The sequence below is a fragment of the Triturus cristatus genome, chromosome 6 (genome assembly GCF_964204655.1).
Source record: "Triturus cristatus chromosome 6, aTriCri1.1, whole genome shotgun sequence".
In the NCBI taxonomy this organism is placed as follows: Eukaryota; Metazoa; Chordata; class Amphibia; order Caudata; family Salamandridae; genus Triturus; species Triturus cristatus.
In genome coordinates, this window is record NC_140589.1 from 12375503 (window position 1) to 12389123 (window position 13621).

Here is a 13621-nt window from a genome sequence, read left to right on the forward strand (position 1 = left end):
ATTGTTAGAGGGCATGGGGTGGACTATGGGTGTCCGTTTGGGAGTGTAAGTGGTCCCTGATGGGACTTAGAAACCCACGTATGGCATCTAGTTTGGCTGCCATGAGGCCGAACCCCACCCGCACCTGTTCAGCCAGCTCCTTCTGGCGGTCTAACACACAGCGTTGGAAAACCATATGTTCTTCGAAGAGGTGCTGGAAGCCTGACGTGGTGGTGTGTGCTTCCTGCTGTGTGGTCCGTGCAGGGGGTGTGCTCACCTCGATGGTGCTGGGCTGCCCTGCTACAGGAGGTGGGGTATGGAGGTTGCCCATGAACCGTTGGAGTTCGTCGGAGTCGTTGTCCTGGGGGTCGTCTCCATCATCACTGACGTGATGAAGGGTCTACTCTGCAGGAGGTATTGATTGTCCCTCTGCAATGTAAAGGGGAGATGCATTTCACAGTGTGTTCCGTGTATGTTTAGGCATTGGCGAAGTTTACATACGGACTGCAAGGCAATGTACATTGTGGCTGTTTGTGAGGAGATGCGTTTTTGATGCGGGACAGTGGGCATTTGTACTACATCACGGATGTGAGGTTGTACTCGTACATTGTCATCTCACAGTTTTTTTTCCTCTGCTTTTCTGGTGCATTTTCCTGCATGACGCGTGGGAATTCCAGGCCAGTCGCTGGTTTTCGCTGAATTTTGTATCACGGTTTGGGACATCGCCGCTTTTTTCGCGTTCGTGTTTCACATTTTTTAGGCGTCGCGTTAATTTTACCGCGATCATTTGACGCGTTATCATGAGACTCGCAGAGTACCGCCATGTTGAGAATACCACGTTAACACTGCGTTATTTTCCTGCGATAGACTGAGATGTTGGAAGTTTCCTTAAGCTGATTTTGCGATGATTATCACACGTTCTTGTGAATATCCCCCGCAGCGTACTGCCAGGAACAGCTTAATGCCGCCTGGGAACTCATGCCCATATGCTCCTGTCCTAAAGATATCCGGCATCCCCTTGAAATGTACCTTAATGCCAGGGCGGACAAAGCTGAGAAGCTCCAACAAGTGGTGTGTAATCATAACCTGCCTCCATCTGTTCAGATTCTGTCCTACTCTGTGCTATACTGCATGATATGGGCCTTCTAACGCTGCCACCTGATCGTTAATGTTGTCGCATGATTCGTTGAGAGACTGCTTTCATCTTTGCCCCCTTACCCAACTTTTTCTTTACAGTAGACTCTGAAAGACAATATCCACCTCTACGCACACCGATATTTGTATATTGGTCATCATTGTACTCCGTGGACACTGTCGCCTATATACCTGTGTTATATTTAAAATCGAATAAACAGAACTTAAAATAAAAAAGAGGGTGTGGGATGGCAAGGAGTGCCAATGGAGTTCCATAAGGATGGGGGTGATGGGATCATATTTCTTCCAGTCCTGGATGAGATGTGCTGGGCGTGTAGGATCCCTTAATGGGTGCCAGTGTGAAGTCTGGGAAGCCATACGGCCGGGCTTGACCACCGTGCAGAAGCAAGAGTACAAGGGCTTGTGCAGTAGTTTTGAAGTCGCTTTCTGGAAGAAAAAGTTTCTCTTTCTTTAAAAGGGAAAGCTGGTACAGGCTATCGTTATTTTTTGGCAGTGTGTTCCTTGAGGGAGAGATTAGAGTACAAGGGGAATCCAAGTGACTTTGCATTGAGTGAAAATTGGTGTTTGAAGCAGTCAAGTTTCATGTCACTGAGCCATGTTTGTGCGGCTTCTCTTATGTTGCTGGGATCCATAGAGTCAAAGAGCCTACCATTTCTGAGGCAAAAAAGTTACCAGTCCCTAAAAAACAACCGATAAAGAAGCAATGAAAGCCTCCTTGCTCAACTGCAAATTTTTGATGCTGAAGGCTCACGACATGGTCCCTGGATGAAATGTGTGGCAAGCAGAGCTTAGGCTGGAAACGGTACTCTTGCCTAAACTCAGTTTGCCGTGAATTCTGTCCGTATCCATTTTATTTCTTCTTACTCCTCCATTGCACGGGAGGCATCGAGGAAGATGCTAATGAGCTTCCTGCATCCAAGGTTTGCAATGGAGCAAGGTAGACTCCATTACTACTTCCCGCATCCCATAAAATAATTAGGACTGTGGGACCTCTTCTCTTACTGGCCTGTCTTAGTTTGGGTGACAAGGTCAGGAAACCTCGCCATATCCCTCCTGCAAAGGACTCCAGATGGAGTTCTTGCCACTGCGACAAGAACTCTTTCAGGCCTTCACCTACTCCATTTTATGTTCTGTGTATTTGTAAAGCGCACGACTCACCCGGGAGGGTATTATGCGCTGAAAGCAGCCTCAGGGGGAACTTATCCCAGGGCTAAGAGTTGGGTGAGAGCCCAGTCTTCAGTTGCTTGTCAACGTCTGGCTCTGCATTTGCGGGTGATGTGTCTGAATAGGAGTCCAGCAGAGCTAAGGTGTCTAGTAGGTTTCTGAAAGTCTATGCAATTGTTGAGGTAGGTGGGACCGATTTTGGCATGTTTGCGGGAGGAGTATGAAAAGAGCCTGTCTGAAAACAGGAGCCCCTGAAGGTTTTTGGGGTGTGGGTAATGTGCCAGCTGGAGGGTGTCTGAGTCTGTCTGCTGGGTTCTGTGTGGTCTGACGTCTTCTAGTCAGTAGTGCGTTGATTCCTACATAGAGTGCGTTCGCAGAGACCAGCCTGCTGCTGATGAGGGCCTGGGTGACGGCTCTGCAGGTGTGGAGAGGAATCCACTTCATCTTCCAGGTGTTGAAGCTGGAGGCAGTGACTGCATTCACTGGGTGTGGCATGAAGAGAGGAGAGCCGAGCACTCTTCTGAGGTTCATCTCAGGGTGGGGAGCATGTCCCAGGATTGGTCGGCCTCTTCTGTACTGTGGCAACGCACTCTTAAGCCACCAGGGACGTTCCTCCTTCCCTCTTCCATCATGCCAACATGCCTTCAAAAATGTTCACAGATTCCTGCCGTCTGTCGAAATGGAAGACGAGCGTTGCAGTATTTCCTTTAATCTGTAGCATTTTCATCATGCTCACAGTCTTGGGGGATTTGGGGGTTGATTTTAAAGAGGCCTGGTATCTGAGACCGTTATTTCCCATCTGGTAGCAGTGGGTCTTGAAGTGAAAAAAGGTTTTCTGCATTTTCACTTTTTTTTAATGTAATTGTTGCTTGGATTAGAAAACAAGCTTGCTATTTGATTTGGTATTTTAGGGTTCATCAGGTCGGACCAGTGTATCAGGTTCAGAAAGGAACCTGCAGCAGGGACACAAACTCTTTTCAAGTTTGGCCCTCTGTCTGAGTTTATGATCCTTCACCGAAAATAACCTGTAGATTATTGCTCTCATTCACTCCATACAATGGTAGAAAGAGTTCCACCAAAAGAGTGATCCTTCAATAATGGACGAGCCAATGGCAGACGAACTGTTCAAGAACATTAGAACAGCTCTTGGCTCTTCTCTGGCTTCAGCTACAACCGTCAGAAACCCTGGTTGTGGCAGATTTCAAGGAGATCAAGGTGCTGAAGCATTACTAACAGAAGATTCTCTGGTAAATATTGTACCGCAAATATTATACAGCAGTGATGACATTTATTAACCTGTTAGTCTGTATATAAAATAACCTGTTAGTCTGTATATAAAAAAAGAGGCAGAGACAAAAAAAATTGATGAATTGTACAATGACGACCACAATTAAGACCCAGAAAGGGCAGAACAAAAACAATACTTGCTAAATTTGAAATAGGGACTAGAAATGTACGATGCTCCTTTGAAACAAAAATAAATACAAAGAAATATTTAGCAACAGAATTAAGTAAGCCAAATTAAGACATTTGCGAAACAGCCTCTACAATTCATAAACCTGAATTTAAAAAAAATGATACAAGTGAGCGTGTGAAAAAGTTGAAGATCGTTTGACAAAAAAATCAAACCAGGCATCATGAATAATACTAAACTGGATTCTAACAGACACAGAGAAATACCAAAGTTCCCTTTAACAAACAAAAAATTGTAACAAACTGGTTTTCACTTTAGGCATCTCACTGCGGCAGAACGGATCGCCATGATCCGAGACGCTAACCTCACAACATGCGTTGGAGTTCATTGACTACACAGGCAGCCATGCACTACACACAATGGCTCCACACAGCCTTTGACATCTTGGTACCGATAAAAAATGCCTCTAAAAACAGAAAGATACCATCCGCCCCTTGGTTCTCAGCGGCACTAAGACTAGAAAAGCAGAAATGCAGAAACTCAGAACAACACTGGCGCCGAAACTACGATAGTACTATGAAGACACGCTATAAGGAAGCATTGTCTAAATATAAAAATCTTTTAATCTCAGAAAAAAGTAAATTCTACCTGAATCAAATTGAAACATCTCAAGATTCTATGAAACAACTATTCAAGGTCGTCACTAAGCTTTCAGGACCAGATACCAGTTCCTCTATAACCCCTACACAAACCTCTGTGATGCTCTCGCTATATTCTTTCAGGAAAAAGTCACTCACATTTACTCCAACTTCTCATCTCTCTCCTCCACAAATAAACAAATTATGACAACTAAGGTAGATTCATTTTCAAGTGATCTTTCAGCATTACACACCACTAACCACAACCCCGCCTCGTTCTCAGAATTTAGTCAGATCACGACAGAATACATTATTGATCTCATATCCACCTCCAAATCTGGTTCCCCCAATGACCCCTGCCTGCCTAGCATAATAAAACTTATACCGGAAATTATAAGTCCCGAATTGGCCAACATCTGTAATTCAATGTTTTCAACGGGAATATATCCTTCTAACTGGAAAAAAACCGTTGTTAAAACTTTGCTCAAAAAACACAACCTCAATCCCACAGATACCAAGACCTACAGACCAATTGCAGGTCTTCCTCTCCCCGCAAAGATTATCGAAAAAGTGATGAATATTCAGCTAGCCAGCAATATAGAAAACAACAATTTCTTGGACGACACCCAATTTGGGTTTAGGAAAGGCCACGGGACAGAATCTGCACTCATTAAAACAGCTGACGAAATTAGGATGACTATGGATAAGGGAGGTGCCGCGGTCTTGGTGCTGCATTTGACACGGTCGACCACTCGATCTTAATCGACCGTGTCTCAGCCATAGGCATCAAAGACAAAGCAAAGGCCCTACTAACATCCTTCCTGTCCAACCGCACTCCACGTGTAGAGTTCGGTAACTACAACTCCCCTTCTTTCTCTCTACCGTGCGGAGTCCCTCAGGGATCCTCGCTAAGTCCAACCCTGTTCAGCCTATATGTATCAGACCTTGCTAGAATTATCAAGTCACACAATCTGCGATTTACGTCCTATGCTGACGATACTCAAATTGTGTTGGAGATCCATGATAACGGCAAGTTAATCTCTGAAAATTTTAAGAGTGGAATGTCTACCATCAGTACCTGGATGGCAAACAATTGTTTAAAGCTGAACTCCGAAAAAACGGAAGTGATGATTTTCGGAAACCTCTCCCCAAGCTGGTCCCCTTCCTGGTGGCCAGAAGAGCTGGGTCCTCCTCCGCTCCCTGTTAGTAAGGTCAGAAACCTGTTTGATGACAAACTTTCTTTTATCCATCATGTTAATTCGATCGTCTCATCATCTTTTTTCACTATTATGATGATAAAAAAACTTCTGCCCTTTCTTCCTTCTAAAGCAGGCAAAACTCTCATCAGCACACTCGTCATGTCAAAAATAGATTACTGTAACGGCCTACATATTAATGCCCAGGAAAGAGTCCTACATAAATTGCAGATGGTGCAAAACGCAGCAGCTAGAATTCTCTTGGGCACTCCTAAGTTTAAACCTCTCTCAAGGGTAATTCGACAGCTACACTGGCTGCCAATCAAAAGTAGAACAAAATTCAAGGCCTTATGCATCGCCTACAAAGCAATACATAACACAGGTCCTGAATTTCTAAAAAAAAATATATGCCTCTACAGACGAACCAGAAACCCTACGTTCTTCATCAGATCATTTGCTAACTGTCCCCAGAACCAAAAAAGCCACCTGGGGAGACAGAAGATTCACTGTCGCCAATGCCAAACTCTGGAACACACTCCCTTTACATATTAAAACCATTCCCATCTTGTTATCCTTCCGCAAACAATTAAAAACGTGGCTATTCAATAAATAACTCATCCTTCCCCCTTTTCTTCTCAACTTAGCTGTCCACAGCGCCGAGACACCTAAGGGTATTTGTGCGCTCAATAAATTGCTTAATAATAATAATAATTGACCCACAAGGCTGGAAAAACAGCAAATTAAAACACTTATTCCCTTTCCTACAGACTTTGACAATCAGTCCTTCCAACCAGATTATATTCCTAATAAAGTGAGGACTCGTCCCCCCCACTTCCTCTGCAGGGCCGTGAACCAAATAGCCAGAGACGAATATCCCATCCTTAAAGAAGACTCTGGAGAGGAATGCAACTCTTTCTCAATGGTAACCCTACATCCGGGAACCTACAATCTGGATGTAGGCCCAATCATTCTACAGAGATTCCTCTTTTGGAATTACATTCTTGGTAGGACTTTAGGTAAAGGTGTCCTTATGCTCCTCCGTACGGTTGGCCACAGCGGCATGCTGCAGAGACCAGATGAAGCAGTCGGAGTCTCAGCACATAAAATAAAGCTTGCTTAATGAGGAGAGAGCTGTGGGTGATGTGTTTGTCAGGCTACCACTAACCACAAAGAAGTTCACGTTCGATGTTCCACAGGAATCACGCCGTCATTTATTGTACACACGAAGGGGCATATTTACTAATAAATGGCGCAACGCAGCATGACAACTTGCGTCAAATGGAGCGGGCAGGAAAGCACCAGATTTGTTGTTTTTTTTAAAACAGATTTGATTCATCAAATGACACGTATATAGCAGGGCTCTGTAACCCGAGACATCTGCACAATAAATGCAAAGCTTCCTGACTTTGATATTTCAATAATAAGATCCAGAAGAAAATGAAAGCAATACAGATGGGAAAAAAAACATATGCAAACCCCCCCCAACTCCATTGGTCGCACTGACGGCCGCCCACATAAAACCTAGCTGGCCCTTGCACCACCCCCACGCGTTCCAATAAACGAAGAAAGAAACTACAGTTTGCACCAGTAGCGTAATATTAAACTGAATGGAGGGGCCCGCTACATCATCCGGCTCCAGTAACAAGCCCCGGTGGTCTGCCCACCGCTTCCAGACCTTATAGTGTTTCTGTGGGCGACCTCTTGCGGTGAAACTAGGGAGTTCCAAGCCCATACAGAAGTCCAGTCTCTTCTTCCAGACCGACACCGAGGGGGCACCGGTGCCTTCCACGCCCTAGCAATGTCCCTCTTCGCCAGAGTAAACCCCAGAAGCATAAGATGGGGTTTATAAATATTACCCCCAATCCGCTCCATGACATGCAATAGCACCAATTTCGGCGAATGTGGTAGGTCCCAGCCCAACACCTCAGAAAGGCAGGTCAGTACCCCTCTCCAGAACCGTGACAAGGAGAGACAATGCCAAATTGTGTGTATCAGGGTCCCTTTCTCCCGCTTACATCTAAGACATATAGGGGAGGCCACCAGACCCGCCCTCCATAACTGGACCCCTGTGAAATAGACCCTATGAAGATATTTGAACTGGACAAGACGCAGGCGGGTCGCTATGGCCACCGCCTCGGGGAGGCCAGGGCCTCCGTCCAATCTTCCTCATCCAGTGAGCCAACATCACCCTCCCAGACCCCTCTAAGCTTCTGTAGTGTTGGGGAGCTATGAGTTCGTAGGGACTGGTAGATTTTAGAAATGTTATGATCCCGAAGGTCCCCCAGAAATACCTTCGCTTCTATTGGGCTGAACTCCACCCGGGACTCCAACCCCTCCAGATTTGGGGAGAGGGCATGTCGAAACGGAAGATATTTGTAGAATTGAGTTTTTGGCATTTGAAAATCTTTTTGCAAATCTTCAAAGGACGTCAGGATCGGCCCCCAGGGTAGAGATACCAATATTGCCCCAGCTACGAAACCCTGCCAGAGTAGCTAATTGTGGCAGGCGGCCATTATTCCATTGGGGGGGTCTCCCGTGTCAGCTTATTCCAATACCCCATCCTCCACAGGGCCTGTCGCCAAATTTGGAAAACCACAGGAGTCGCGGACGGCAAGGATCTACGTAACGGTGCTGAGTACAGAATCATGTGTAAGGAGAGGTCCCCCATAAGACGCCGCTCCAAAGCTTAAGCAGGGTCATCTCTGCCCCCATACCACCACTCATTTAAGAGCAAGAAGTATGAGGCCATGTAATATGACAGTATATCAGAGGTCGCCAGTCCTCCGCAGTACGTAGAGAGAAAGCATGTCCGTAGGGAGACTCTCACCGCTCCTCCAGCCCATAGAAATTGACCTGCCTAAACCATCTAGGGGGAATCGGATATGGGTGATTCTGCAGTTGATACAGTAAACGGGGAAGAGAGACCATCTTAAAAAATGGCCGACCGACCATAAATAGACAGAGGCATATGGGACCATGTCTTAAGATTCTCCCGGACGCGTTCCCAGACCGGAGCCAGATTCCTTTCCCACGCCACAGTGAGTGAGTCTGATAAAAACACCCCAAAATAATTCATCCCGCCGGTAACCCAAACCAACGAGGCGAAGGTGCCCAGTCCCGATGCATCCCCAAGAGGCCACAGGGTAGACTTACTGGGGTTCATGTAGAGACCCGAAGATGCCCCAAAGATCTGCATAATCCGAAGCAGCCGCGGCCCCGTCCAGTCTACGTCGGTGAGAAAGAATAAAACATCATCAGCGTATAGCGCAATACGGTCCGACAATCTGTGCGCCCATTCGAAGCTAGACACCTGCGCGTCCATACGGACCCAGGCGGCCAAAAGGCTCCATCGCCAGGGCAAACAAATATAGGGACAGCGGATAGCCCTGCCGGGTGCCCCGTCGGAGAGAAAAGGTGGAGGAAATAGAGCCCGCAACACGTACCGACGCAGTAAGATCAGTGTAAAGTAGGGACAGGTAGGACAGAATGCGCGGTCCAAGATTCAGTCTGCGTAGCAGCACGACGAGATAGACCCAGCTAAGGGAATCAAACGCCCTGTCCATATCAGCCAACAAGAGCACCGCCCGTACCCCTAGGCCACGGATATCCGCAACAGCAACCTGTGCCCGGCGAATATTATGTCAGGTCGCCCGTTGGGGCATAAACCCGGCTTGATCTGGGTGTACCAAGGTAGAAATGTGGGACCGCAAACGGTTGGCCAAAATTTTAGCTTCTACATTTAGGAGTGAACTAGGACAATAGGAAGCATGTTGGTCTGGGTGTCTGCTTAGTTTAAGGTCTCCCAGGGCTGCACCTAATTCCTCCTCTGAAAGCGGGAGATCCAGCTATGCACTCGCTTCATCGGACAGGGCCCGAGGCAGGAGGTCATCCAAAAACCGGCCTACTACGTCTTCGTGGAGACATTCTCTGGGGGAATATATAGCTCCTCAAAATAGTTAGATTAGCTCTCCGCAATATCCCGAGCGTCTGTGAGGGGCCTACAATCTAGGCCCGCTATACCAGGAAGGGGCTGGGAATGGAACATCCCCTGACGCAACCGATGTAACATCTTGCTAGATTTATCTCCCCATTGGTATACCCGACTGCTCGTGGCCAGCCAGGTAAGGCGGGCCTCATCTATGAGCTACATAGTTCTGTTGCGCCAGCAACAGCTGCTCCCGTGCATGATGACCGCCAACCTCTCTTCTACGAAGGTCAAGATCCGCAACAGTAATCTCCGCTTGTAGCAGAGCCTCCTTCTGCGTCCTGCGGCGCAAAAGGATATATCTACGCCCGCATTGTGGGCTTCAGCACTTCCCACAGAGATTCAGCCCCCGAAACCAACCCCACATTGAGCGTCAAGTATGGATCGGAAAGCACCAGATTTACTAAGATGTTATGCATTCCCACCCTCCCTCTAGACTGGTGCACTTATGGCTGCCAAGCACCAATGCAGGCACCCTGATACAACTGTGCTTACTTTACTGCCAGGATTGTAACCTTCCTGCACAAACACAATCCTCCGAGGCTTTTTCCTTTTTTTGATAAATAAGTTTTATTGGATTTTAAAACACTGCAAGAGAAACATTGAGCCTGACATATCACCACCTCACAATTGCACAGAGTAAAATCACACCCCCCCGCCCCCACCCGAAGCCTCGCCCCCCGCCCCCCCAAAACACCCGATCAGAGTACATTGCCCAACCATTTCCCCCATACCCTACGGTATTTCTTGGGGCAGCCCCTCGCCTGATAGAGAGTCCGCTCCTGGGCCGCACACAAGTCCACATCAGTACTCCATTTGGCCAAAGTAGGCGGCTGTGGATGTTTCCATGCCGCTGCAATATCTCTTTTTGCCACCATTAACGCTGTCATAAGGAACAGCTTCTCTGCACGGGTGCCCTGTAGACCGTCAGTGATGCCCAGAAGGGTGTGTCGAGGATCGTGTGGCACCTCCCAGCCCAACACCTCTGTGAGATCAGCCTCTATACCTCTCCAGTAAGGCCCGGACAGGACCACACCATATGGATGAAGTCGGCCGGGTCAAAACCACAGCGGGGGCAAGATGCATCAGCAGAGAGGCCCACGCGGTGTAGACGCGCCGGTGTGAGGTAGGCAATGTGGAGATAGTAGACTTGAATCAGCCGCAGTTTGGCAGAGGCCGTCACCAGCCGGGGGGCCATAAGGGCATCCCGCCAGTCCACCTCATCCAGGGGTCCCACCCACTCCTCCCACCTCCCCCTCAAGTCGCTCCGAGTCGCGGGGGTATTGTTGACAAGAGAACGGTGTATACGGGAAATACCCCCCCCTCCCTAGGTTACCCAGCAAGACCGGAGCCTCCGGGGGACTATGGTCGGGCAACCGAACATCCAGAGGAGTATAGATGCGTATGGCGTGGCACAGTTGGAGATACTTATAAAATTGAGATGAGTGAAGGGAGAAGCGCTCCTGCAGTTCCGCGTATGAGCACATGCGTCCCCCCCCCCGCCAGACGTCCCCCAGCTGGGAGATGCCGAGCAGGTCCCATGATCGAAAACCGTCCAGGGCAGCAACGTCCCGTGCCAAAGGGGAGTGGCGCGCGTCAGCCACCCGGTCCACCGGGTATGGCGAAGCGCCGCTCGCCAGGCCAAGAAGATCACCCTAGTGATGCCGGGGCAAGAAGCGGGGATGGGAGCGCCATACAGGCGATCCAAAATGCAGGGGAAACCCAAGTCAGCTAATTCCACCCTGTAGGCCGGGTCAGACCATCCCCCTCCGAACCAATCATGAATGACCAGAAGGCGAGTGGCCAAATAGTAGAGGTAGAGATTAGTCATACCGATCCCTCCGTCAAAGGTGGGCAGGCGACACGTCGACAGGGCCAGCCGCGGTCTCCCACCACCCCAGAGAAATCGAGTCGCCAACCCGTCCAGCTCACGGAACCAAGGCCTCGGAAAGGACACGGGAGTGTTTTGTAATACATAGAGGAACCGGGGGAGAACCATCATTTTGTAGGCTTTTTCCTTTTTTAGTGTGTGCTGCAGAAGGCAGCACAAGTAGAAAGAGGAAAACGAGGAGATATGTTATATTGAGTTTTATAGCACACCAATCACCGGAGAGGGTATCCAGGTGCTTGGGCAGGTGTGTAGGTGTGTGCTTATACGACTAGTCAGGTCTTCAGCTTCTTGCAGAACTCGAGAAGTGAGGAGGAGGCTCTGATGTATTGGGGGGTGGTTGCTTCATGTCTTGGGTGCGATGTAGGAGAATGAGCGACCTCAAGCTTGGCTTTTGCAGATACAGGGAGAGTGTGAGAGTGAGGCAGAGCATAGGTGTCTGGTGGGTTGGGGAAAGTGTATGCGGTTGTTCAGGTATTCTGGTCCGGTGTGTAGGGTTTTGTAAATGCACATGAGAAGTTTGATTTTGCTGCGCTTGTGAATGGGGAGCCAGTGACGCTTCCAGAGGTGCGGTGTGATGCAAGTGTAGCGTGGGAGTTCGAGTAAGAGTCTTACAGCAGTGTTCTTGTTGGTCTGGGGTCTGTGTAGGAGTTGTTAGTAGATTCCAGCGTAGAGCGTTTTGCCATAGTCCAGGCTACTGGCGAGGAGTGCTTGCACGATGAGCCTTCTGGTGTTCTGAGGAAACCATTTGAAGATTTTTCACATAACGTGGCATGTGGAAGCAGGAGATGTACACTGCATTGACTGGAGCTGTCATGTAGAGCTTGTCATCTAGGTTAATGCCTAGATTTCTTGCGTGGTCTGTGGGTGTTGGTCCTAGCTCCGACGGCCACCAGGATGAGACCCGTGGGGAGGTCTTGTTGCTGACGACCAGTACTTCTGTCTTATCAGAGTTGAGCTGCGGGCAGTTGGTTTGCATCCAGTCTGCTATCATGGTCATGTAGTTGGTGCAGTTGGTTCTAGTGGTGGTTGTTTTGTCAGTCAGGGAGAGGATGAGATGTGTTAGACTTGGCATCTTTTGGCGTGTTTCCCCTGAGTTTTTGCTTTCTGACCTCCCGGTTTTTACTCTGTTTTTGCTGGTGTAATGATTCTGCGCACTTTTCTCACTGCTGAGCAGTGGTAAAGTGCAAGTGCTCCTGTAGTAAAATGTGTTATCGATTGGCCTCTCCATGATTGGCCTATTTGATTTATGTGTCAGTCCCTAGTAAAGTGCACTGCGAGTGCCAGGGCCTATAAATCAAATGCTGTTGTTGGGCTGCAGCACTGGATTGTGCCACCCACGCGAACAGCCCATAAAGTGTAACTCTGGCCTGCCATTGCAGAGCCTGTGTGCAGTCTGGAACTGCCATGTCAACTTGTCACATGCACCCACTTGCCAGCCCCTAAACCTTCCCTTTTCTACATGTTAGTCACCCCTAAGGTAGGCCCAAGGTACCCCTGTGGGCAGGGTGCATTGTATGTGAAAGGTAGGACATTCCCTGGTGTGTGCAGCATGTCCTGATAGTGAATTACAGCCCATTTATTTTTTCACTATTGCAAGGCTACATGTTCCCCATAGGCTAGAATGGGCAGTTTGATTATAACATCCTATAATCCTAACTGACCCAGGGAACATGGTAGAGTTTGGTATGCCTGAACTCAGAATGATTAAAATACATCTTTTAGTGAAGAAGGTTTTAACATTCTGTGTTTGAAAATACCAATTTTAGAAAGTAGATATTTTCTTACATAACCATCCAGCCTGCCTCTGCTAGCTTGTGTATTGTGTGTCTGGTTTGCGAGTGACAGCGGCTGGGGGTGGCTCCAGGAGACAGGGTGAGTCAGCACAGGGCTGAATAGACCTATCTGCATGAAGATGGGTGGTAGGAGTAGCACCTGGGCCTGAATAGGGCAGTGCCTGCCTTCCACAATGCTGGCTCCACCTCCTGTGGTGTGTCTGAGGACCCTGGCCCACACTGACAAAGGAAGAAGGTGCACACTGGCAGAATGCACCCAGAACTGGTTTGAACTAGGTACAGCACCCTCTGCCTGCAGAGGACAAAGGATTTGCTAGTATAAATATTGGGACCCAGACCCCATGATTTCAGAACTCTTTTGGATCAAGAAGAAGAGCTGGAGAAGCTGTGAGGAGGAACTGCCACT